The following is a 26,365-nucleotide window of genomic DNA, read 5'->3' as shown; positions in this document are numbered from 1 at the left end:
CGGGGTCCTGGGCGAGGCAGCGGAGGAAAGGAGGGTCTCACCAGGTCGTGGGTGAGAAATAGGCTCCCACAGTGCTGGTGTGATAGGCATCCAAGTGCCTGAAAACTACTATTTAGCACACCTGCCACCGAAACACACACAAGTTGTTTAACTAGAAGTCTGACCAGGAGGCTTTCTCAATGACACAACAAGCTATTTTCACGTTAACTCTACAACTACAGGAAGAGAAAGAATAGAAAGCTGATATTAATTATTAATAATTTACACCAAGAACCACGGAATTTCTAGGAGAAATACAAAGACTTGTTGGAAGTTTGATTATGTGAACATACTGCCAATTCAGTTGTCTTAAAAGTTGTTCTATAAAATATATTGTCCTTTGCTGTTCCAAATCACATTTGAAAGAAATAATGTTTCTTAAGGATGTTTCAGGAATTTTCTTCTATTTCCTAACACCAAATCTCAGAGCTTTAAAGAAATGGAGGGTTGGAATTTCGTCCACTCTTCTCTAGGCAATTTGCTGTTCCTTCAAAGAACAAGGGGGGAATCACACAGAAAAGCATTTGAGCATCAGGCTGCTTACATTTCCTCCAGAAGTCTTGGAAAATAACGTGTAAATGAACAGCAGGACAGAAACCTGGCGGGAGGGTCACTGGATACAAGGTGAGAACAACTGTGTTCTCCAATGTGCTCTGGTAGCCACTGGTTTAAATTAACCGAGCAATTGTTTCAGCATACACGCAGCTCTACGTGAAAATCTCAACTCTTACCAGCAGCTCAGTGCAGCCCGAAGCAATGGATGGACTGCAGAGGCCCCCGGCGGCTCATCGTGATGTCTTACACTACGTGCAGGATGATCAGTTCCTCCCCGCCCACTCCCTCCCCTCCCCTCTAGGGAGATGGCTGGTCCTGAGTTGAGCTTACCTCATAGCAAGCTGTCTCTCAGCCCTCTGTCTAAAGCAAGATAAAAGCAGAAAGCTACCTGAGACTTTACAGAACCATCCCAAAAGGGAACTGAGGGCACCTATCTTCCCTCCTCTCCGCTGCCTGGAATGTGGACCTGATGGCTGACCCTCTGGCAGCCACTTTGGGCCATCAGGTTGATGGGCTGAAGATAACAGGCAACTTGTACTCTGACCCAGGGGCCATCATGCAAACCAGCCCTGGGCTACCGATTGCTTGACTTCTTTATGTAAGAGGGAAATACAATTTTAGCATGTTTAAGCCACTGCTGTTATCTGGGAAACTAGGTGTTGTACATTGCTATGGTAAGACCTCATAATAAAGTTAAATATTCACCAAAAACTATTTACCAAATAGTTAATAAATGATAAAGAGTTCTTGATTTTTGTTTTAATGCTATGAAATGTAAATCAAGTTTCAGCATATGCCAATTAAACAAGACACTGTGGAGATAAAGCAAAACAAAGTTTGGTGAACAGAGACCCAAAGCATCCTCCTCTCCAAGGCACGGGAGAACAGCCGTGACTCTACATGCCTATGCTGGAGTCACATAGGCTCCCTGTTTTCCTTGTCTTGGGTTGTGTTTTGTTTCCAGCCTTGGGAAAAATGGATAAGACTGCTGATCAAATCACTTCAGGAGCAGCTTCCATCGTGTTGTACCCCTGTCTCTTCTTTCATCTGCCTCCTGGAATGTTCTGACACAATTAATCAGTCCAGACTTCTAAATTGAGCAAATGGAGCTCAATCAATTTGCTTTTAGACAGAGTTAAAAATAGACATTAAAAAGCATAACTAGGAAATTTTATCTTCCAGAGGTCATTACACAGATGAAATAGGAGAATATCTGTGAATCATTCTGTAAGCACTAAGTACAATACAAACAATATTAGTAATGATTCTATGTTACATTCATCAATAAAGGAATACAGAACCCTTTCTTACCAGAAGGAAAATGTGCTTTGTTATTTTCTGTCACTTTAATTCTTCAAAAGTTTCTATAAAATTTATGTCTTTAAAAAAATCAATGCACATTAGGAACTAATTTTAATTCCTCCATCTCCCCCGGTTTAACACATATCAAGAATGTTACCATTTCCAGATATTTTATTTAGGAAATCCTTTGGTATACATGAGGCACAGAGCACAGCAAATTGTCAGTATCACTCAGGATAGGAAAACCATGTTTGATACCCGAAATTGAAGACATGAAGAAGATGCCTGACATGTCCCACTGACCTTTCAAGCTATTCTTTTTCATACACTTGTTTCTTCTTGGCCCAGAACAGACACGCATTTGTTGATGTGAGACTCTTTAAGTGAAAAGGTCAACCCATCATTACCACTTTAGACACTGAAATCTTACCCTCCTCATCCATGTGGACATAGCATCCTTACTGATTCCTAACATGAAAAATGACCATCGATGACATCTCAGGATGCTCCAATGCAGAGGTTCTCTGCTGCAGTGAGGAGGAAAGAGCCGTATGCTTCAAGATGCACTTACTGTCTGTAGCTCACTTGGCAAGACACTGCAACTTGTCTAAGCTAAAGCTTAAAAGTGGACAATAGAGACAATGTCCATGGCAAAGGGCATTTGGAGGCTAATTCACTGGCCCCACTTCTTAAGAGCCGTGGGCAATACCTTGAGAAAGGCAGCAACGTTGTACCCAAGTTATCAAAAAGCTGCACCTCCTACTAGTTGACAGTAAGGCAAGTGTCATCTGGCTCAACAGATCTCCCTGTGTCTCTACAGTTTACGGCTAAATTTTCTTTATTTTCTCAGTCGGGGGACACTCCATTTTTGAAAATCCCCCTCCCTGCAATAGAAGTTCTTAGTTTCCCAATCACAGTGCAGGCTTGAAGGGGGGATAACAGAGCTGACAAAACATAGATCACTATTTATTCCTTGATATATTTTTGGCACATGGACTAAAAATCTTTGGGTCAGTTGGACATCAAGATCATGTCTAATTTACACAATTGTCAACTGTCATTTTAATACCAGCTCCTGAAACAGTCACGTGGTCACTAGGTTTTTTTTCCTTCCCTTGACCCATGGATTTGATGATTTCTAACCAGACACAATAGATTTTTGAAAAGAAATCTGTTTCACCTTTTGCTTTTAAACTCAATTTGTGTACCTGACACTGACTTCACTATAACATTCACAAAAAGCTATCCAAGGACACCCCCTTTTGACATCATCTCTAGATGTCTTGAATACACTGCTGAGCTGATTCTTCCAGATCATTAAACTATGCACATAATGCTGTGATCCTCTTCAATTTGTGGTGTTTTCAGTAATCATTAGATCCTCTTCAATTTGTGGTGTTTTCAGTAATCATTACCTCTTTGGATACTTTATTACATATTTAGCATTTCTTTATCCAATTCAGTTACATTAGTATATAAGATTTCAAAAGAACTGTTTTCTCAAAATGATGATATTTAACATCTATGGCCTTCTCTTAATCAAGTAATTCCATAAGGCTGTCAAGGACAGCAGTGAAAGTTGTGTGTGGTGATTGCTGCTTCAGAGTCTCCGGTCCTGCCCCATGATCTTGCATGTGTTTACGCATCCTTGTGAATGTCAACACATCAGTCTATTAGGAGCTGAAATTCAACAACCTGGATGCTAATTTTTCTTTTTAAAAACAATAAACTGAATTTCCCCTACAAATTCTTTATTGTTTCTCATACTGAGGCTCACCACTTTTCCTAATATATATGTTTGGTGGGGAGGGGGGCACAGCCCTGAAAGCCTGCAGACAGCACCAACCCTATAAGATTAACCAGAGGTGGCCGTGGATGTTGTGACTTCAGCAACTGAGTACGAGCACCTGCTGCCCCTCCAACTGTTCTGCCTCCATTGCTGACAGCCCGGAAGGTCACAGCCTCTTGTAAAATTCTACATTACAGTTCATATATTTTTAAAAGGTATCAAATTGTGAAAGTCGTCTGTTGTTTGTGTAAAATGGGGGTTACTTGCCTTTGCTCATTTCAGGCTAAACTAAGTCCAGAAGGACACACACACACACACACACAGAGTTCTGAGTGCCCCCAAAGAAAAGTTTGAAAGGCTTCGGGACAGTGGTGGCCCTCAAACCTATCACTTATTCAGAAATTAAGCATTATAATTCTAGACCAAGAGAATCAGAATCCCCCACAAGTTACTTACAAGAATTTTTTTAAAGAAACTATCTTCCCTAAAATCCAATGATAAATCAAATATCCATGGAAAGAATATAGATCAGTAATATCAAGCAACAATTTCTACACTAATGCTGATTAGCCTTCAGCCCAAACCAAAGGACATAGAAATAAGACACCTGGAGATAAAGAGATGGAAGAGAGGTATTAAAAAGCAAGAATATAAAAGAAGTAATGGCCCTATGGAAACCTGCACTTTTTTTGAAATAATTACTTGATTAAAGGAACTCACCCTTGAGGATTGGAAATGCACCAAGAAGAAATCTAGCATGGAAAAGAAGCAGAAACAGGTCTCAGTTTTCTCCAAGGCTAATCCTAAATGAAAAAAACTTCCTTGGCTTCCACAATACACAACCTGCAATGATGTCTAAGCAGAAGAGTTAGGAGGAGAGAAAACCGAATGTTTGTGGAAGCCATCCTTCACCAGCACTGCTGGAAACACAGAATTGTGGTGTTAGGACACTGCCTGACCGATATATATAACAGCAGGAATAAGCTCTAACTAGGTTTATGAGCGAAAAATGCTTTTAGCTTTAAATCTACTCAAGTAAACATGCAGAGAAATCATGGTAAGTGCTTGAAGTGTAGCCTTGCTGTTTAGGTGAGATAAAGGAATGCTTCTACACTTGTTATATTTTGGAAACATATGTGAGTGGAAGCCAATCTTCACCTAGGGTTTTGAGAACCCAGAGTTTCTGGCCTCGGGGAATTGCGGTACTTACTTATATAAGGGGAGGCACAAGCTCCAGGTGGCTTTTCCATTCCAAAGAGCATTTACTTGAAACCAGCTTTCAGAATCATGCTGAGAAATCAGAGTTAGTGTTTCTATATGTCACTCCACCTTTTATACTGTGTGAAAGAACTCCACACCACATGCTCAATTTTCAGATATGTATAAGTTTCGAAGCCGTCCTTCAACTAGCTAATTGGGAACCCATAGTTTCTGGGGTAGGAAAACTATGCTGCATACATATCTATGGGGATGCACTAGTACCAAAATGATTTTTGACTGCAAACCGCGTTTACTTGCAACCGGCTCTGAAAAACATACTGAGAAATCAGAGTAAGTGTTTTTGTATTTCACTTAACCTTCAATGCTGGATGAAAGAACGCCTCTCCACATGATAACTTCTGACATTTGAATGTGTGTTGGAGCTGTTCTTCACCTAAATTGTTGGAAACCCAGAGTTTCTGGTCCAGGGAACTACGCTACTTACATATCTAACCGGAGCCAGTCGCTCCAACGTGGTTTTCCTAAGCAAACCGCTTTTACTTTGAAACCGGCGTTAGTAAACACGCTGAGAAATCAGAGAATGTGTTTCTACATGTCACTCTGCCTTTTATGCTGGATAAAAGAACGCCACTCCACATACTCTATTTTCAGATCTGTATAAATGTGAAGGCCGTCCTTCACCAAGCTTGTTCGGAACCCAGAATTTCTGGACTAGGGAAACTACGCTGTTTTCATATATATGGCAACATACGAGCACCAACTCGGTTTTCCTATGTAAACCACTTTCACTTGAAACCGGCTTTGCGAAACATTCTGAGAAATCAGAGTAAATGTTTCTGTATGTCACTTAACCTTCAATGCTGGATGAAAGAACGCATCTCCGCATGCTCACGTCTGACAGCTGAATGTGTGTTGGAACTGTCCTTCACCTAACTTGCAGTAAACCCAGTGTTTCTGGTCTAGGGGAACTACGCTACTAACATGACTAAGGGCAGGCCCTCGCTTCAACACGGTTTTCCACAGCTAACCACTTTTACTTTGAAACCGGCGTTAGCAAACATGCTGAGAAATCAGAGAATGTGTTTCTACATGTCACTCTGCTTTTTATGCTGAGTGAAATAAGGCCTCTCCACATGCTCTATTTTCAAATCTGTATATGTACGGAAGCCGTCCTTCACCTAGCTCGTTGGGAACCAACAGTTTTTGGACTAGGGAAACAACGCTGCTTTCATATATATGCGAATGATCTAGCACCAACTCGCATTTCCACTGCAAAATGTTTTTACTTGAAACGGATTTCAGAAACATGCTAAGAAATCAGAGTGTTTCAGTATATCACTTAACCTTCAATGGTGGAAGAAGGAACGCCTTCCAACATGCTCACTTCTGACATCTAAATGTGAGTTGGAGCCATTCTTCACATAACTTCTTCGAAAACAAGGGTTTCTGGTCTAGGGAAACTACGCTGCTTACATATTTAAGCAGAGGCTCTCGCTCCAAAGTGGTTTTCCACAGCAAAATGCTCTTCCTTAGAAACTGGCATTAGGAAACCTGCTGAGAATACAGAGTGGCTATTTCCGTATGTCACTTAACCTTCAATGCTGGATGAAAGAACGCCTCTCCACAAGATCACTTCTGACACTTGAATTTGTGTTGGAGACGTCCTTCTCCTAACATGTTGGAAAACCAGAGTGTCTGGAATATGGGAACTACCCAATTTATATATCAAAGCGCAGGAACTCGATTCAAAGCAGTTTACCAAAGCAAAGTGATTTTTCTTTGAAACCAGCATTTCACAGTAAACATAAAAGGCAGAGTGAGATGTACAAACACGTTCTCTGATTTCTCAGTATGTTTCTTAAACCCGGTTTCAAGTAAAAGCGGTTTGCAGTGAAAAACTGAGTTCGTGCTAGTACGTCCCCATATATATGAAAGCAGCGAAGTTTACCTTGGACTGAAAACCTGGGTTTCCAACAAGCTAGGTGAAAGACGGCTTCCACACTTCTACATTCCTGAAAATTGAGCATGTGGAGAGGCGTTCTTTCATCCAGCACAAAAGACAGAGCGATTTCTAGACACACATTCTCTAATTTCTGAGCAAGCTTCTTACGACAGTTTCAATGTAAAAGCGGTTTGATCTGGAAAACGGAGTTGGCGCGAGTGCCCCCCCTTACATATGTAAGTAGCGTAGTTCCCCTATACAAGAAACTATAGGGTTCCAACAAGTTAGGTGAAGGACGTCTCCAAAACATATTCAGATGTCAGAAGTAAGCCTGTGGAGAGGCGTTTTTTATACAGCATTGAAGGTTAAGTGATATACAGAAATACATTCTGTGAGTTGTCAGCATGTTTCTCAAAGCGGATTTGGCAGTGTAAAACCGAGTCCGTGCTAGTAAGTCCCTATATATATGAAAGGAGCATAGTTTCCATTTACTAAAACTCTGGATTTCCAACAATGTAGGTGAAGGATGGCTTCAACACTCATTCAGTTCTGAATATTGAGAATGTGGAGAGACATTGTTTGTCTAGCATAAAGGGAAAGATTTGCAGTAGAAACACTTACACTGGATTCTCAGTATGATTCCTAGTGCTGGTTTGAAGTTCATGCAGTTTCCATTGTCAATCAGAGTTGGAAATAGTACCTTCACATTTATACAAATGTAGTGAATTTACCAACTCATAAGAAACTGTGCGATCCCATCAAGCTAGCTGATTGAAGACTTTCACACACAGTTAACTCTCAGAATTGTGCTAATGGAGAGACGTTCGTTCATCAAGCATAAATGGAATGGTTTCTACTAGAAAGACTTGTACTGGATTTTCAGTAAGTTTTCCTCATGCCAGACTGAAGTTCATGCAGTTTTCAATGTAACACTGAATTGGAGCTATTTCCTACCATTATATATGAATGTAGTGTAGTTACCCACTGAAAACAAACATGGTCCCAACAAGTTAGGTAGTTGATGGCTTGCACAAACATTTATATTTCAGAAGAGAGCATGTGGTGAGACGTTAGTACATCTAGCAAAAACGGAATGGATTGTAGTAGAAAAAAACAAACTGGTTACTCAGTATCTATTCCTAGAGCCGGTTAGAATGTCAGGAAGTTTTCTCTGTAAATGCGAGTTGGAGATAGGAATTCCCCATATAAATGTATGTAGTGTAGATACCTACAGAAAGAAAACGTGGTCCCAACAAGCTAGGTGAAGGAAGGCTTTAACACATACTTATCACCCAGAAAAGAGCATGTGGAGAGACGTTCGTTCAAGTAGCACAAATGGAACGGGTTGCATGAGAAACAATTATTCTGGGTTCTCAGAACATTTCCTAGTGCTAGTTTGAAATTCCTGCAGTTTTCATTGTAAAACCGAGTTGGAGCTAGTACCTCCCCATATATATGTATGTAGCGGTGTTACCAACGGAAAAGAAACTTTGTGTTACCAACAAGCTAGGTGAAGGACAGCTTCCACACACACTTATCTCTCAGAACTGAGCATGTGGAGAGACGTTCGTTCATCTAGCACAAAGGGAGAGGGATCCAGGAGAAACAATTTCACTCGTTTCTCAGTCTTTTCCTAGTGCCGGATAGAAGTTCCGGCAGTTGTCACTGTAAAACCGAGTGGGAGCTACTACCTCCCAATATATATGCATGTAGTGGAGTTTCCAATTGAAAAGAAACTTTGTGTTTCCAACAAGCTAGGTGAAGGACGGCTTTCAAACACAAATATCTCTCAGAACTGAGCATGTGAAGAGACGTTTGTTCATCTAGCACAAAGGGAACAGGTGGCAGGAGAAACACTTACTCTGGTTTCTCAAGCTGTTTCCTAGTGCCGGTTGGAAGTTCCTGCACTTTTCACTGTAAAACGGAGTTGGAGCTAGAACCTGCCAATATACATGTATGTAGGGGAGTTTGCAACTGAAAAAAAAAAAACATTGTGTTCCCAACAAGCTAGGTGACATAAGGCTTTCACACACACTTAACTCTATGAACTGAGCATGTGGAGAGACGTTCTTTCATATAGCAAAAAGGTAAAGGTTTGCAACAGAAATAATTACTCTGTTTTCTCAGTCTGTTTCCCAGTGCTGGTTAGAAGTTCCTGAAGATTTAAATATAAACATGGGTTGGAACTTGTACCTCCCATTATATATGTAAGCAGTGGAGATTCAATCAGAAAACACACTTTGTATTCCCAACAAGATAGATGAAAGACGGCTTTCACACACAATTTACTCTAATAACTTAGCATGTGCAGAGACGTTCGTTCATCTAGCACAAAGGGAACGGCTTGCAGGAGAAATTCTTACTCTGGTTTCTCAGTCTGTTCCTAGTGCCGGTTTAAAGTTCTTGCATTTTTCACTGTAAACCCGAGGTGGAACTTGTACCTCCCATATATATGTATGCAGTAGAGTTTGCAACTTAAAAGAAACTTTGTGTTACCAACCAGCTAGGTGAAGGACGGCTTTCACACCCACTTATCTCTCAGAACTGAGCATGTGGAGAGACGTTCGTTCATGTAGTCCAAAGGGAACGGGCCAAGAGAAACACTTACTGCGGTTTCTCAGTCGGTTTCCTAGTGCCGGTTTGAAGTTCCTGCACTTTTAACTGTAAATCCGAGTTGGAGCTTGCACCTCCCCATATATATGTATGCATTGGACTTTGCAACTGAAAAGAATCTTTGTGTTCCCAACAAGCTATTTGAAGGAAGGCTTTCACACACAGTTATCTCTCAGAAATGAGCATGTGGAGAGACTTTCGTTCATCTTGCACAAAGGGAACGGGTTGCAGGAGAAACACTTACTCTGGTTTCTCAGTCTGTTTCCTAGTGCCGGTTTGAAGTGCCTGCCGTTTTCACTGTAAAACCGAGTTGGAGCTTGTACCTCCCCATATATATGTATGGAGTGGAGTTTGCAACTGAAAAGAAACTTTGTGTTCCCTTCAAGCTAGGTGAAGGACGGCTTTCACACACACTTATCTCTCAGAAATGAGTATGTGGAGAGACGTTCGTTTATCAAGCACAAAAGAGGGGAATGGGTTGCATGAGAAAGACATACACTGGTTTCTCATTCTGTTTCCTAGTGCAGGCCTGAAGTTCATTAAGTTTTCACTGTAAAACCGATTTGGAGCTCGTACCTTTCCATATCTATGTATGGAGTGTAGTTTCCAACCGAAAAGAAATTTTGGTTTCCCAACAATGCAGGTGAAGGACGGTTTTCACACACATTTATCTCTCAAAAGTCAGCATGTGGAGAGACATTGTTTCATCTAGCCCAAAGGGAATGGTTTTCAGGAGAAACACTTACTCTGGATTCTCAGTCTGATTCCTATTGCCGGTTTAAAGTTCATGCAGTTTTCACTGTAAAATCAACTTGGAGCTAGTACCTCCCCATATATATGTATGTAGTGTAGTTCCCCAATCAAAAGAAACTGTGTTCTCTACATGATTATTGATAGTTGATTTCAGACACATTCAACTCTCAGAACTGAGTCTGTGGAAAGACGTTCGTTCATCTATGATGAAGGGAATGAGTTGCTGTAGTAACACTTACTATGTTTTCTCGGTGTATTTCCTCATGCCAGTTTGAATTTCATGCAGTTTTTACTGTAAAACCAGGTTGGTGCTAGTATCTCGCTTTATATATTTATGTAGTGTAATTCCCAACTGAAAAGAAACTGTGTTTTCCCAAACAGCTAGGTGATTGATGGCTTTCATACACACTTAAGTGTCAGTATAGAGCATTTTGTGATACGTTCATTCATCTAGCATTAAGGGAATGGGTTGCAGTAGAAACACTACTCTGGTTTCTCAGTTTCTTTCCTAGTGCTGGTTTGAATTTCATGCAGTTTTCACTGTGAAGTCGACTTGGAAATACTACCTCCCCATCTATATGTTTGTAGTGTAGTTCCCCACTCAAAAGAAACTGTGTGTTCCCTACAAGCTAACGGATTGATGGCTTTTGGACACATTCAACTCTCAGAAGTGAGCATGGAGATACGCATTCGTTCATCTAGGATGAAGGCAATGGTTTGTAGTAGAAACACTTACTCTAGTTTCTCATTATGTTTCCTAGGTCCGGTTTGAATTTCATGCTGTTTTCACTGTAAAAGCAGGTTGGTGCTAGTATCTCGCCATATAGATATAGTGTAGTTCCCAATTGAAAAGAAACTGTGTGTTCCCAACAAGCTAGTTGATTGATGGCTTTCACACACATTCAACTCTCAGAATTGAACCTGTGTAGATGCGTTCGTTCATGTAGCATAAAGTGATTTTGTAACATTAGAAACACTTACTCTGATTTCTAAGTATGTTTCCTAGTGCCGGTTTGAAGTTCATGCAGTTTTCAGTGTATAACCTTGTTGGAGCTACTACCTATCCATATATATATGTAGTTTAGTTCCACACTCTAAAGAATCTGTGTTCCCAACAAGATATGTCATTGAGTGATTACACGCACATTCAACTCTCAGAATTGAGCATGTGGAGACACGTTCGTTAATGTAGCATAAAGGGATTGAGGAGCCATAGAAACACTTAATGTGATTTCTCAGTATGTTTCTTAGTGTCAGTTTCAAGTTCATGCAGTTTTCTCTGTAAAACCGAGTTGGAGCTAGTACCTCCCAATACATATGTATGTCGTGTATTTTCACACTGAAAAGAAACTATTTTCCCAACAAGCTAGGTGATTGACGACTTTCACACACATTCAACTGTCAGAATTGAGCATGTGGAGAGGCGTTCGTTCATCTAGCATAAATGGAATTTGAAAGCGTTGATCATGACCTATGTTGGAAGGGAAAGAGTAAAGGGAACGTTACTTCAGAGCTTTTATAGTTATGGTCAGCATACATGACATAATTTCATTTTCAGCAGTAGATTTCTTTTTTTTAAGGTTCAGAAAACTTAATTCTTTCTTGTAACTGGACATAGATATTGAATGCCTTAAAGTGTTTGAGCAACTGCTTTAAAGTAGAAATGTTACTTTGCTTTTGGTCTTTAACATAAGGGAATATCCAGAATTCCAGTGGCAGTTCAAAAGCAAGGGCCTGAACCTTGCCTATTACTTGTTTTAAGTATAGTAATAATAACTGTATACTAGGGTACTGTGGATAACTGAAGGGCTGCTTGTATATGTTATATGTAAGATATATTTTCAAAAATTATAGATATCATGAAAATCAATCAACCTTGGAGATCTATTTGGTATAATTCAGTCTCTAATAATGTAGATTTAGATAGCCCTTTTGTTTATGTAACTCTTATGAAAATAAGTTGGCTTTTTATAACTCCTTTGTAGATAAATGATTAATTATTGTGGGTTTTTTTTTATCATTTGCTTCTTAAAAATGGGATATTAATTGCACAATATCTATTTTCCTTCAAGTTCATACTTTTTTCTCTATTCTATCTTGACTTTTTTAGATAAGTTAACCCATAGTCTTATTTATTTTAAACACTCAGTATGTTCTTCTGTCTGTTGCTTTATTAGACAGCAAGAATTCTTTATTATTTTTAATAAAATATACTTGCAGGAAAGCACACTGGGATTCTTTCATTCACAGAGTCAAGCAATGACACCTGTTTTGTTCGATCAGGTGTCTAACTCTCTCAACTTCCAAAAGATTACATGGAGAAAGTTGAAAACACCATGAATGATCGACTAACAAATTTATTGTGTTCCTTGATTAAAATTATATATATGTATCAGTCTTAAATTCGGATGTAAAGCTCTTATGAATTACATGGGTCTTCTCCACAATTCTTTAGTTTGGGGTTTAAACACTCCAGTAAAATACTGGTTTGATGGAAGAAGAAAGTCGAGAATAGATTCAATCCAAATTCTATGGGAATAAACAAAGCTAAATGTTTCAGTCATTTTTGAAGCAGAACGGATACGTTTTCTGCAGCATATGATTTTAATAATATTCATCTGAACATACAGTTTAGACACATGAGACCACAAGCCAACAAACAAGATCTCAGGCAAATCAAGAAAAATAACTGAGGAGATTTTCTACTGCAAAATTTCCCCTAACTCGAACTGTAATAGAGAAAAAGTCTGACTCCACATTGGAACTGTACCTTTAGTTTGAAGCACTGTGCCCTGTTTTCCAGGCTTAATCATGCTGGCTTCGCCCCTTTTGTAAAACAACGTTGCCTTTAGCCTAAAACCTACAGGAAAGCCTATTCTCGGGGCTGTGACCTTTAAGGTTGTTAGCCCTTCTGTACTTATGCAGGGGTGGCAAGTTGCAAAATAGAGAATAGCCTTTGTTTTGTTGGAGGTTTACAGGGACACCACAGCCTGACCCACATGGATGACTGCAAGAACAAAGAATGCCTGCAGCAAGAAGTTTGCACAGCCAACCACACCCCCTCCCCATTTTAGCTTAAAAGTGGCCTGAATTCTGACTTGGGCAAGATGATTCTCCAGGACATTAGTCCCCCTTCTTCTTGGTCTGCCAGCTTTCTGAATAAAGTTACTACTCCTTGCCCCAAAACCTTGTCTCCTGATTGATATGTTTATCACTGTTGTGCAGCGAGCAGAACAAGTTTGGCCTCGGCAACAGAACCAGCTTTGTCATTCCCTCTGATGTGAAATCTCTCTGGGTGTACACGTGCTTGCCTGCTGCTGGTGGTGGTGGTGGTAGTAGGCAAAAATATTTCACTTCTCCTGATTTCAATAGGCTAAAATTTCCTGCTATTTAAGTCAACTCTAGACTTTTACAGAATCACCTGCAGATGTGATTCTGGAAGCTACAAAAATTCCAACAATGAAAATAATTCTATTGTCTCCAGACAAGATAGTTTTCCTCAAAACTGAACAGCTCTGAGACACACTTCAGGAGTAGAGACAGATCCAGTGTGCTTCATTTCCCATGCTGTTTTGACACAATTTCCCACTTATATCAAAGTCAATTAAAATCGGTCTTCAAAAGCAGATGCTCTGGCATGATACAACAAAGTCAATTCCACTTATTTATTGAGCCAGAGCATCTTTAGAATAAATGATTTTATACCAAACTTCTGCTTGATGTCCTGTCTTCTCCCTGGTGGCTAATTCCTTCTTCTTTCTTCCTAAAAGTTCTCCTGTTATGGGAAGTTAGCCTTTACTCTGCACATTCAATTGGGAAGGCACAAATTAAATATGTGAGGGGATGACATACATATTTACTTCTTACTTATACTTATATACATGCACAGAGGACCTGTGTCTTGGAAGACGTCACTTCCTAATGTGGGCAAGAGGATGGTCTATAGTTCAATCAATGATCTAAAAGCAGTTTTCTAGGATATAATATAGCAATGCTTGAGTTATAAGACAGAACAACCCCTGGATATGAATCAGTGGCACCAGTCAGTGGGTGCACATGTGTGCACACATACGCCCGTGCACACGGAGCAGCCTTGGAGACACTCCATCTGTGCTGATGGAGCAAAGTCATGCTGGGGAGATGAGGAAAAAGTGCCTAATACAATCAAACCAGGACACCTGAGTAATGGGTATTAGGAGTCAATTGAACTTTCTGGTTAGCTGAAGGTCAAAGAAAAACAGTTTAAGTTTCAAACGTCATTGCTAAAAATTTCCTTAAAGGACAGGAGCCTGTTTTCCTGCCTTGCTAAGTGTCATATGGCATATTAAACATGACAGATTCATACTTCTCTGACTGTGGAACGGGAAAGACTTTGCTGTCATATTTCTGAATATTAGTCTATGTTTTGCAGCACAGTGGATACTGAAAATGGGGCAAATTGAGTGAATGGGAATGGACATAACCTAGCAGTCATTGACTGTGTGTGATTTGCCAACTTTCTCTAAAAAGCAGGGGTAGCAAGCAAATCAGATAAATTGAGGGTTCTTGGGGTGGGGAGTCGGGTTCGCTGGCAGCTGGGTGGTCCCAGGTAGCTTGTTTTACTGTGTAAAATTGTGACTATGATCCAGACAGTGACACATTGTCAAATTCTTGTGCCTGTAGCTTTGATACCTGGCCAAGTCTGTGCAGCCAATTTTATCGATGGTGCATAATGAAGTTAACTAACATTCCCTGAGGACCAGGTTGTGTGATTTCCATGCATTGACTCACTGAATTCCCTAAGCACACTTTGTGGTACATCGCAGTCTTAAATTATGCAGCAGGAAATTATTCTGTCTGCAGGTGATAAAATGAAGCTCTGAACTGTTGAAGCCTGGCCCGAAATCATGCAGATGGGAAGACGCCTTGCTGGGAGCTAAGCTCGGGCCAGACTACAGAACCTGAAGGGCCCAGCAAGTCCCCTCACCCAGGAACCTGGGCCACAGCCACTGCCAGGCCCTGTTCTGTTTCTATGAGTGCTCATGGGAAAGTGCCAGGGACTTAGCGTAAATATGACTTGATTAAGGAATTCAAACTGGGATAGCCTTTTGTTGGGGACTGTAACCTGGGAGTGAAACTGGCAGTGAAGTAAGGGAGGAAACAGCCCTGGTTGTAAGAACATTTCTAGGGAAGAAGGCTCCCTAATGGGCTGGCATGGGAATCGCTGTGGTTGTGAGCCCCCTGTTGCCCTGTGGGGGTGTGGGCAGGGAAGGAGAGAGACTGTTCATACTGGTCATAGTCACTACAGTTTGTAAACAGCTGAGTTCTCTTCCCTCACAGCTCTGGCACATGCAGGACATGAAGATGCTTAGCTAATGACCAACAGTGGGTAGCAAAGGCCAAGAGTGGGGTGGGGAGGAGAGATGGGACCAGCTTCTGGAAGAATCTCTGCCCTAGGGGACCAGGAAGGTAATGAATGATTGGTGATGCACAAAGGGTTTATATGGCCTCATCAGGTAGTTCCTACTTTAAACTGATAGTCTGGAATATATGGTCAAACACGGTGGAATGACTGCTCTTATTTTAGGTTCTACAAACTCTTAAATGGATAGATTTCTATCTCTATTACACAAGCACTGCTGGGTAACCTTTATAGTCATGTGAGGATCAAAAGAGTGATTACTTATTAATACTATTACCATGCTTCTATTGAATTAACACTTCAGCAAAAGTATAATGGCCACACTTCTTAACAACTGCCTCTGTAAGGGTCTTGTAAGTCACAAATTATAAGTATAAAGAAAATATATTAAAAATAATAACAATTACAGTTGCAACAACTATGTTGTTTATAATGATGATAGTGTTAGCATCTCCCTCTCATATTAAACAATACCCAACACTGGATTCCTTAGGAAGCAACACCAATGCATTTTTGGACTCTTCAAGGTCTTCACCCCATGAAGCCTTTCTACTCACATTGGTCCACCACAGCAGGAATTGCTGTTCCTTGCATGGTGGGCTGCCATGCTGTGATGTCCTGGGCTTTTTCTGGCACCATGCGTCTATACTGGGTAGTCAAGTTTCCACGTACCCACTCTGATTTGCAATATATTGTTCTCCAGAGCCAACAGAGGGGCCACTGGAAAGAGGCCACAGATAAGGTGGTGAACCCAAACTGAATACCTGTTGAAGGAATGGATACACAACATGGAGTGGTGGATGGATGGAAGGACAACATAAATTCCTTTACTCCTGAAAAGAGAGAGGCGCAAATGGTGAACTAAATCCCAAAGAGATAAGACATTCATGGTAATAATAATGTTCAACAGTGAAAGAATCGAAACAAAAGCAAATGTAAAATCTCTGGGAAGAAGACTCATTACAACCTGTTTCTTTCACGTATATACCCTTAGTAGGAATAACATACTTAAAAATCTTATTTTTAGTTATTTGCTGATAATAAACTTGGGAATCTTGAAGCATATTATTCACTTTCAGTGTTGAAATACTACAGTCTTGGAAGATGATTTTTAATTGAGGATTAAAAAAAGAATATTGTGGATTTATCTAACAATTTAAATAGAAATAAGAAATGTACCTTTGGGAAAGCTATGTGTAGAGGATGTTGGAGGGAATACACTGAAACTAGGCAAGTGACCAGGCTCCCTTGAGTCTTGGAAGTTGAGTGAAACACATTCAGAGAGTCTATGAAGTTATTACAAGTCACAAAAAAGGTATGCAATTAAAGTGTCTTCAACTTGTAGACAGGTGCAAAAGTAAATCCTCTTTTGCAACCCAGAACTCATTGTTCAGTATGAGTTTTGATACAGACAAGACGGAACAGGATACCTAAAACAGACTCAAGTGATGGGTATTTAACATAAAGATAGCTTCTGGGACTATAGAACTGGTAATTTAAAAGCATAAGTTGAGAAATGATCAGTTACATTGATTTAGTACTCTGACTTTAATATTCACATGAGACAAACATGGCTCCTTTTTTAGGCTTTTATCTTGAAAAGTGTCTGGACTTTACAAAAAAGGTATCGACAACGATCAGTACTGTTCTAAGGTGTGATAAGCTTAGGAGTAAATGATTTGAACTTAATGCATATTTAGAGGGTGTCTGATATTCAGAACCAGGCAGATCAATCTTCCCTGACGCCAAATACGTAATAGACCTGAAGTAAATTGCTTGAGAAAATTGGATCCCAAAGATTACAGGGCTGACTTACAACTGTTGATTGACCAAAAATCATTGAAAGCGCTGCCTTGAAGATTATATGACTCAGACATTGGAGGAACTAATGGTTGATGGGCAATGGAAAGAATCAGAACATGTGTTAAATTCTTAAAAAGTTTATTGACTTAAATTATGTTACACAATAAAAAAACCCTACACTTTTTGTAGGAAAAAAAAGTGTCTTCATAAGCAAAATATCCTTCTTCAGGAATTTTATCTTGATATTTCTATGGTCTGTGTGGTCACAGGAAGTCAAAGTTATGGTGGTCGCTTAGAATTTCTTTTCTCTCTGTAATTTACAGGGCATTGCTTCAGACGGGGCAGCAGAGATCTGCGGTAAGCTGTTCCATGGGGTGGGGGAGCGGTTATAAATGATAAGGCCAGAGATCTAAAAGACTTTTAGACCCTCCCCTCCTAACTGGCAGACCTTTAAAGTAAACTAGCACAGGTATGTAACTAAGACATTGGATGAGAGGCAAGTTTATAGTTCCTTTAGTGTTACTGCTCAGTCAAGGGGTAGGGACCACTCTGACCAGGAATTCCAAGACGGTGGATGGGTTGGATGGGTAGGAGGAGCTGACATTTGCTTCTGACCTGAGAGGCAGGGGTGTGTTGCAGAAAAGCCAACAGTGCTGGAAAGATGCAGCAGGTCCACAGCCCAAAAGGAGCTGTCATATTCAGGGAGGTCACAGAGAAAGAACCAGAGTTAGTGATGCCACAGGGTCAGCAGCGTGGCAGCAGTGATGTCAGTATATGTGTCCATAACCCACCTAACCCTACATGAACTCATCTGCCTACAGGGGGCAGGTAAGTAGCAGAAATGTGTGGAGTGGGTGCAGCCATTGACAAATTGGCATGTGGACATCCTAATGAAGCGCAGTGCTCACAGTCACCATATTGGAAATAGGGCCTCACACTTTCAGATCTCCTTCTAGTTCAAGAGAAGCCAGAAATTAAGAGTTTTATTAGCAATCAACCCAGCTCAAAACCCAGAAAAGATATCATTTATAATGACAAAAAAGGCACAGACAATTCAGAAATATATTAGTGAAAAATATTAAGATGATTCTGATAAATGACTTGAAGAAAGAAAAAAAAAATGATGATTGAATGAACAGTAGAATGCACCATCCTCTTCAGTGGGCAGACTCAAATTTTGGGGACATAGAACATTTTTTCTCCAAAATAAATTTAGTATCTGAATGCAAATTTAGTTGATAATCCCTAATGGATTTAAGAAAAAAAATCTGAAAGGTGATCCTAAATTTATTACAGAAATATACACATATATACAAATAAAATAATGAGGAGGGATGTTTGAATTTATAGTATTAGGGACATTCTGGAAAAGGATAAAATAGGACCAACTCTAGGAGGTATTAATCTATGGTCATGGAAACAGTATAGAAATAGTGCACTGAGAGTATGAATGAAATAGATTACATTTCAAGAATACACGTGGATATTTATGAGATTTTAGTAATATTATAAAACTGACACTTCAAGTCAGTGGATTCAAGTACTGGAGTAATTAGCTACATCATTGGAAGACTTGGTACAGTGTCCTCATTTATGACATTAAAATAAATTCCAGATAATTTTTAATTAAAAAATAAAACACCAGAAATAACCCAACATGATTTAATCTGTTCAGATTTTCAAGCGAGAAGAACTTTCTAAAAAGCTTCTGGAATAAAGACCAAAACAGCAGAGGCCTAGCAACTCAGCAAGGCCAGAAACGCCCACTGTAAAACAAAACTAACCCTCGCCCAACCCTCTCTCCCGGCCCTGTATTGCTTTCTGAATAGTTCTACACTTTCTCCTTCCCTTTAAATTCCAGTTTCTTGGAGACGTGCCTGTGCTGATGACTCCTCCAGGGCTCAGAGCCCTGCAGCCCCCACGGCCCTCACCGCGGCACTGAGACAGGAGTTGCACTGCCGGTGGCTGCGTGTTTCAAACCAGTCGGCATTTTCAGCTCCTGTTTATTTGATTACCAGTTAGCTTTTGCCGTGGACAAATATTTTCCTATCAGTGGAATGTTTTCCCCCCTTAATATTTGTTTTACTTGAATAAATTTAAATGCCCAGGCAGAAAAGTGTGTGTGCACATATGCACACACACAGATACACACAGATATGTTTTTTAAAGTCTACCTAATTATAGTACTCCTCCTTCTTTTCCCCAGTCTTGTCAATTAAAAGTGGGCTTTAGCCCTTGCTTTTATGCCCCACACACCCCCCTTTCTCACTATGCTCCTTTTAGTCAGTGTTCAAATCCCTCTTAAGCCAGGTTACAGCCTTCTCTGTGTTGCCTCAGCTAGTTTCTCCCAACTGCTCTGCTATTCTTCTTTCTCTTGGCGGATTTCTCTTCTCCCATTTGCCATGAACATGGCTCTTTTCCCCAGGGCCTTGTCTTCAATCCTCCACTTGGCAGGACTGAATTGCCCCCACGGCCTCACCCACAGCTCCTCTGAGCTCCTGACTGGTGAATCCAGCTTAACAACGGACATCACCCCTCAGAAGTCCCATAGACACTTCGCAATCTAAATGCTACAAACAGAACCATCTCCTCGAAACCAGCTCCTCCCCTTACACTCCCCCTGCAGATCTGCTCCCCGGATGGGTCACTGGAAAGTCACCTCAGCAGCTCTGCTGCCCGCTGCCCCTGCCCTGCAGTCCCCTCTGCAGCAGTCACCACTTCTGCCGCCCATGTCTCTCTCCCTCTGCCGAGGGCCTCTCTGCAGGCGTGTGCCACTTGTTGCCTGGGTTACCTGGGGTGGTCCCCGAAATATCATATCCCCCAAAATATGGGCCTCCCCCCAAAATAGTATCTTCCATTCTGCTGCCAGTATAACCAGTTATTCTTCAACATAATCTTTATGCAATTCTCTTGCTTACATATATTCCAATATATCCCTGTTTCTTTAAGGATACATTCAAGTCTAAGCACACAAGACCCATCGTGACAGAGGCCTTGTGCACCAGATACTCCCACCTGGGATACTTTTTCTAACCCTACTTGTTGTTCTTCAGTCTGGCCAAGCCGCTTCATGCCGTGTACTCTTATATGTCTCTACCTCTCTGCATGAAGTGTCCACTCCCTCTACCACAAAATAGAGATCTAACTTCCTTTCACCTTTCAAGATTCAGTTCAAATATTTTCAGCTCTAGGAAGTCCAATTTGTGTTCACCTGCTTAGCAATCCATCAACTACTCGCCAAGTCTAGCCTGGCCTGGGGAGTGCAGACACCAACTCTTACCTGTCTTGGTCTCCCCAGCAGTTGATACAGTGTTTGGCATAGCAGCTTCTCAGTGTTTGTTGGATAGATAAGCGAATGAATCAGTAAAGAGATGAGAGGTCTACAATCCCCCCCAGTTACTCAGCTGCCATTTTGGAAAGTTCATTCTGCGGCGTTAAGGAAATGTCAGTGCAGGTGGTGGGCAGACAGAACAGAGGTGAGGGCGTGGGGCAGACTGGCCTCATCCTGGAGAGCGCAGGAGAGGCGTGGGGGGGGGGACAGCACTGGAGAGAGAGCAAATGGAGGGGGCGGGTGCAAGGAGATGTTGAAGAACAACTGATATTAACTGCAGCAAATTAAATGGAGAACGTAATATATGAAGGGAAGATCAAGCTAACACAGCAAGGGTGGAAAAGGAAGTTCCAGAGACAAGGAGCTCTCACTTCATCACTCACTGGATTTCACTTATGGCACCCGCCCTCTGGGAAGGCAGCGCCACATTCTTGAGAGACTGGTGTTTGTGCTGTGTGTGCTCTAAGTACTAAACGGTACCTTATGGCTTCCAGATTTTAAGACGGATAGATTATTTCTCTTATGTCCCATGTCTGAGTTCCCAGACAGCAGGATCTTTCGCTGGTGGGGGGAGAGCTATTGTGGTTAACAACTGAGGGTTACTCTAATAATCTCAAAGGACAGTGGGGAATTCACTGAAACAAATAAAAGAGAAATTTCACTCAGAAAAAAAATATGCCATATAGAATCTTGTGGGGGCCTTGGGGGAGATGTTACCGCCAACTCATCTAACAGTTGTATGTGAGTGTGTTGAAACTACAAGCTCAAGTCACTTAAACACGTATGAGAACCAGGGTCCAGGCTATGGTGCTCCAGACATGGACGGGAAGATGAAAAGCCTGACTACTGCCTCCGAAAGGATCAGTCCAGCCACGGAGCACAATAGTCATGGACACGGTCACGCACCATTAAGACAAGAATCAAGTGCAATTCATACCTAGAGAGGAGAGCAGAAAATCTCTAAAAAGTGGAGGGTTTCCTGCCAAGGCTTGGCAAGATTCCTTCCAGGCAGAAAAGCAGAGAAATGTACTTCAGGCGAAGGAGACTAGTGTTGGTGGCTGGGTGTGATGCCTAAGGAACCACGGTTGGAGGGCTCCAGGGTCATCTGTCAGAAGTTGTTCCCCTTCAGCAGCTAAGAGGCATAACTAAAAAGGCAGGTGGGGTGTCATGAATGATCATGGGGAAAACTGGGAGGAGGAAACTGAGGTCAGGACATCACCACCAAAGGCACTTTATTTTAGAGGAACAAAAATAATTCAAAAAGCACTTGGAAATTCTATCTCCCATGAATGAAAAGAACACAAAATAAGTTTCACTCCAGCGTTGAATACAGAATAACAGACTGCTTACTCTCAGAAATGGATTGAATTTTCTAATTCGTTAGGGATTATTTAGATAATAGGAAAACGAATAAATCTGAAAAATCTCTCTAGAATAGCTGTTACTCCATCCTGTTATGTAGGGTAGAGTTAGGCTGAATTATTTAATTGATATTTTAATGAGACTATAAAGTTCTAAAAGTCCTATCAATTTCTCGCAAAAGAGTACAACTTTTCCTTTCAATGACCTTCATTTGACTTAATTAGAACAATAACTTTTTTCCAAGGCTTTTTTCATGTGTGTTAAAATACCAAATGATATGCTGCCCTCAGAATGTTGTTGTTAATATTAATGCTGATAATAGCCCCAATAAGACATATTTACCATTATGACTCATTTTGGAATAACAGGTCATTGGCGTATAGTCCTTTTGAAAATAAGCAGAATAAACAAACATAACTTCTACACCAGGGACAGCAGCTGCACCCTTAATTGAACCTGGTCACTAAACACAACACAATCAAAGATGAAACTCAAATCAGACACCAGACCACAAAGCATAGCTGAATGAAGATGCCAAATGATGAGCTTTCACTCACCGAGGGAACCAGATGTGTTCCCATATATAATCCATATTTGTAAAACCAATTATTTTATATACAGAATGTAGTTTAGGAAAAAGAAAACTCCCTCTTTCTGGAGACTTATAAACAGGAAGCACAAAGGTGTGCCTTTGCAGACATGAACCCGCATGCATAAATGCAAATCCTATTGACCAAAATACTTTCCTGTCTCCTAAGCTTAAAAAAAAATAAATAAAACTAATTCAAGGCAGTGGTGAGCTGAAAGGGCTCAGATACAAAACATGCACATCATCAGCCTTCTAGTAGATAAAAGTGCGCCATGCATAATAGAAAAGATGACGTTTCCTATGGAAATCTATTTTGAGATGCAACAATTTAAAGGCAACTGAGAGCTCAAAACCAAGTTCAACCAAAGAGAAACAGAGCCCAAGCAAATGTACAGAAATGGACAAAGACATTGGAGAAGGAGGATATCTGTGCTGTACAGCAAATTCATCCTGAATTGAAGCCAGTGATGTGCCATGAGGTCACTCAAGGAACCAGGCAGAAACCATCGGCCAGAAGAAAAAGTAACAATGTGAAAGGCAGGTGTGAGATGTGGAAGGGGTGACCCGGTGCACCTTGCTGCCATGAGACAGGATGCTCTTGCGGGCTTTCTGCACAGGCTGGCTGGCTCACATGACTCTGTTTAGAAGGATATCAGCCAACAGCTGTGCCACACGGGCTACAGCCCGAGCTGAGTCTCATCTAGTTACGGTTCTGAGTTCATCCTTAGACGACATCACCAGAAGGATCTGAGAATCAATGGTGGAGACGTATCTGAATGAGTATTCCATTTCATTCCTTGGCAGTAAATCTTCAGCTTTCTACAACATAAATATTGACAAAGATACACACAGGCACCCTATTTGAAAGCCTGACTGCATAATTGCATCTAATGGAGAAAAGCGGGCTCCGTTTCGGTATGCTAGGTCATTGTTTGGCTCGGTAACCGATGCTTCTGAGACCCAAAACATACTCTAGTATAACCAACAACACCGAAATCTCCACTGATGACTTACTCATTTCAGGGTATTCATAAAATAACCCCAGTTTGCCCATGGGATACAGATGGTTGTCCCGTTCCCATGGTGGGGTGGTCTGTTCTTCTCCCGAAACTGTGGCAGCATTAGATTCATGACCCAGCCGCCAAACAGATCAAATTATAAAGCAGGATATTATCAGACCAAGGTCATAAAAGTATTACTGACATTTCAAGCTGAACACATCATCTTCCCAAGAATATATTTTCTTGTTTTCAGGATAAATTTCTTTTTATTGCTGCCTCCCTACCCTCAAATACTGTGAAAACTAGACCTGACTACGTACCTTGGGTTTACCAAAATTGTAATGACTACTACTTTATCTCCTACCTCCTTTTCAGGTGGGCATTTTAGCTTTTAGAAGATGCCTTCCCTCATTTGTCTTTTTTCCCCCATTTCTCTGCTATTATCCACCATGGCCTTTCCAGTCTGAAAATCGTCAGAGAAAATAGGTAAAAGAAAGAAATACAGGGTCTGTGAGCTGGTGATAAGTGCTGCGGAGGAAAATAAAGGAGGGCGAGGAATGTGTGGTAGGGAGGAGTGGGGCTTGGGCAGTGACATTTGAATAAGGCAAAGACAGAGGCAAAGGGGCGGGCAGAGGAGGGGCAGGGGGAACAGTGATCACAGGCCTGGAGGCCCTCACGTTGGGCAGACAGCATGGAGACTGGTGTGGGCCATGGGCCACAGTGAATAGGAAATAAGTGGCGGTTTTGGGGGTGGAGACTTAGAGGCTGCCGTGAGGATGTGGACATTTTTCCTTCTGAAGGAATTGCGGAGCTATGGAGGGTCACCGAGCAAAAAAGTGATACTCTAATGTTGGACAGAACAGGTCCAAGACCCTAATATAAGCTGAACAAATCAAGGGCCAAAGAAGTGACATGCCACCTAAATTCAGTGCAGAGCTTGAAAGAAACACAGCCTCGACTCGCAGCCCAGTGCTCTGCCCCCTTCTGGATGCTGTCCCACAGAGCTGTCTCTAAGGTTATGTTTTTTCCTCACTCAGAGGCTTGTGGGCCAACTGAATGCTTCCCCCTTTTTCAAATGGTAATGTGTCCTGAAAGAAAATCAGAGTTGGCAGTGAAAAAAGCATGGACCTGTAGCCAACAGAGCTGTTGTCCCTGAAAGCAACAGCTGGCGCATGGCTTATTCATGGAGTTCAGCAGAAGAGACAGAGCAACAACAGACAACTTAGGGTGTGGCTGAGCTTCGGCTTACTGCAATGCACGTTTGGATGGATTTCAAATTTTCACAGTGAGGCGGCTTCACATGAAAGGCAGGTGTATACATCATACATGTATGTATGCACGTCTGTATGCATAGACGTCTGTATGCACACACACGGACACACACAGAGTACATGATGTGACTTGTAAAGAGCTGTCCCTGCTAGGTTTCCCACTGCCTCTGATCTCAGCGTTAACCTTTTACTGGCCATCCTCCAAGGTTTGCTACGAGATTTCTTTGCAATGGAACATGCCCTTTGCTTCACAAACATTCCCCACCTCTTTCCATAACATTAGGGGAAGAGCAGGGAGCTCTGGGAAGTGGTGGGGATATGGACTCGAGATACCCCTGAATCTGAATCCACACTTCATGGCTTATTTGTTATTTAACTTTATTTACATTCCAAATGCAATTGTTGCAGATCTCAGAAGATGATTTACACTCACTCCTATGGCAGAATGTTGCGGTTAGCAGACTCACCACTGGATCCTTTTAATCAACACGTTCTTCCAATAATTCTGATATTACTGTATCACAAATGCTCATTTTTATATTTTGATATCTGCTTTTCAGTATAATTATATTCCTTCTATTTTCTCTAAATCTTATGATTTTAAAACATTTTTCTGAGAAGTGGTCCACAGGCTCTTTACTTATGATAACTTGATAAAGGGATCCTGGAGATCTAAACCACATTTAAATCCCGAGATAAACTCAACTGCATCATATACATGGCTAGGTTTAGTCTGCTTATTTTGTTACTTTGTTTAGTAATTTTTGTTTCAAACAACAGGATCCTACTGTATAGCACAGGGAACTACATTCAATAAATTTTAATAGCCTATAGTGGAAAAGTATATGACAAGGAATATATATATATGTATGTATAAGTGAATCACTATGCTGTACACCAAGAATTAACACAATATTGTAAACCAACTATACTTTCAACAAAATAGGTTGAAATAAAATTGGGAGATGAAATTTCCATCGCCCAGGCTGCTGTCAGGATTAAACGATTCAAAGCAGGCCAAGTATTAGCAACCCCCCTGACACATCAAAACCCCATGGGGGATCTTTCTTTTGAGCAGCACAGGCTAACCGGCTGTGGTCACCTGTAAATAGGGTTGAAGTCAATTAGACACTTGGCTTGGGAACACCGTGGCCACAGGTGTGGGGGTCACTGCAGCACCTACGAGAATGACGGGGCAAGCCTGCTGCTGAAGCCGCTCCCCAGGCCGCAGCCCAGAGCACTGCAGGCAGGTCTGAGGTCCGGCCGGGGGCGCGCAGCTCCACAGCCACTCGGAACCCTGCGGTGCGGGTGGTGCTGGGACCGCGCTCATCTATCACCCTCCCTGGCACCCAGACTCGGGAGACTCCTGGAGGAATTTTTCACTGCCTCATAC

The 26,365-nt window shown here is 41.3% G+C and overlaps 1 pseudogene; it reads left to right on the top strand.

Annotated features, from left to right (window-relative positions):
- The first annotated feature begins 16,933 nt into the window (after positions 1 to 16,933).
- On the top strand, positions 16,934 to 17,041 carry LOC140694679 (small nucleolar RNA SNORA40; annotated as a pseudogene).
- The last annotated feature ends 9,324 nt before the right edge of the window (positions 17,042 to 26,365 follow it).

Source organism: Vicugna pacos, unplaced genomic scaffold (genome assembly GCF_048564905.1).
Source record: "Vicugna pacos unplaced genomic scaffold, VicPac4 scaffold_77, whole genome shotgun sequence".
In the NCBI taxonomy this organism is placed as follows: Eukaryota; Metazoa; Chordata; class Mammalia; order Artiodactyla; family Camelidae; genus Vicugna; species Vicugna pacos.
Note: the sequence above shows the minus strand (reverse complement) of the source record. Positions and strands in the feature narration are given on the sequence as shown.